The 1,654-nt window shown below is 36.1% G+C and overlaps 1 pseudogene; it reads left to right on the top strand.

Moving 5' to 3' along the window:
- Positions 1-1,155: 1,155 nt before the first annotated feature.
- LOC112823049 (ATP synthase F(0) complex subunit j, mitochondrial pseudogene) lies at positions 1,156-1,327 on the top strand (annotated as a pseudogene).
- Positions 1,328-1,654: the final 327 nt, after the last annotated feature.

Here is a 1,654-nt window from a genome sequence, read left to right on the forward strand (position 1 = left end):
TTGGCAACCTTTGGGAGTGACTCTCGATCTTGTGAAGATAATATCTTTTATAACCTCTTTGAGGATGTTTCTTGGGTCCATAGAATTGTTTAATGCTGCCAGAAATATGTACTGTTTGCCCCAGGTACAGCCTGGCAAGACATTTGGATGGATTTAATAACTTTGTGATCAGAAATTTGGAAGATTGGAAGCTGGTATTCAGAGCCTGATAGAATTTTGTTTTTAGGTCTTCTTCTCTAAGCTAAATGTACTCAGACGGAAAGAAAAGCATACTAACAGGAGAATGGTGAATGGGTGTGCCAGTCCTTTGACATCATTTAGATGGTAACTGAATTCTTCCATGAATTAAAAACAGTTGTACTTGTACAAATTTAGTCTTTGCAAGACCAGAATTGTGGCTCCAGAAACAATATGAAGTTCACCAATCCTATTTACCCATCCCTAAACCTCTACCATTCATCCCAAAGAGCTTGTACATATTGTTCTGAGGGAACCAAAATCTTGTATTTTTTTTCCTCATGTGCCTTTGAGGTGTCAAGATTCTACCCAGGGTCTTCTCCAGAACTCTTATCTGGACCATCTCTTTGATTTGCAAACTTCAAGGAGTCAATTTTTATCAGAAGGAGAAGGAAAGGAGGCACGGTTATTTGAATAGAGCCAATTTCTTTTATAACTAGTGAGCTTTGTATTATTATAACTAATTCGTGGCAGTAATTTTAACATGGGAACTTTAAGGTCTCTGTTTGCAGCTATCTGTATGTTCATGTGTGTCTCCATATGTGGATGTGTAGATGTGTGGTATTTTTTACCGCTAGATGGTATTGCTAAAATTAATTCTTAAAAGAGATCTATGTACTTGGCATAAAGAACACTAAGCACTTAAATAAATTAAATTCTTAGAAATATAATAGAAAGTTAATCCAAATGAACTTCAGGTTCACGTGATTTAGGAAAAAAATTCAGTATTAAAGTTACTTTAAGCTTGTTGGTTTAATGAAAACAGCCATGTTTTTAGAGTTTTCAGCAGTAAATATAGTACTTTTATATTATCTCAGGCTTACTAAAGATTAAATGAGTTCATGTTATCTCAGAAAACTGTCAGCAAGAGAGAGAATTTAATATGATCGTTAGCTGTTCTGGAGGTTCTGGGTCAAGATGCTTCAAAGCCTTCTTAAAAAAGTTTGGATCCCCATGAAGCCCTACTATACTCAAATTTACCAGATTTGGGTAGGAATGGGTTGATGGGCATCATCATTTATAAAATCAGAAGTGCTGATAAAAGAAGTAAAGCTTTGAAAGTCCTACACCTGCTTGTGGTCATCATTAACCAGCTTTACTTGAAGTACACATCAGATGGACCATCAGTCTGTCTATAAGTGTCAGCAAGCTCTGTTAGATGGCAACACGGAGCATCGTTATATGCTTGTAGACATGTTTCCTTTCTGGCGTGAATAAATGCACCTGTGAAGTGCAAAAAAATCCTAGTAAGTGTAATTAAGGCTACTGGAAATAATAGGGGAAACATTTTATGCAAGGAAAGGAGGATGTGAGTGTTCAGTAAGAGAAGGTATGAAGAATAGAGATGGATTCTTGTTGAGGGAAAAGAAAATAATTTTGTCCTAAAGTGAGACTGTTTAGAGAGGAAAAACATAGG

Source organism: Callorhinus ursinus, unplaced genomic scaffold (genome assembly GCF_003265705.2).
Source record: "Callorhinus ursinus isolate GAN/ISIS: 27379988/994484 unplaced genomic scaffold, GSC_fseal_2.0 scaffold5, whole genome shotgun sequence".
Taxonomy (NCBI): Eukaryota; Metazoa; Chordata; class Mammalia; order Carnivora; family Otariidae; genus Callorhinus; species Callorhinus ursinus.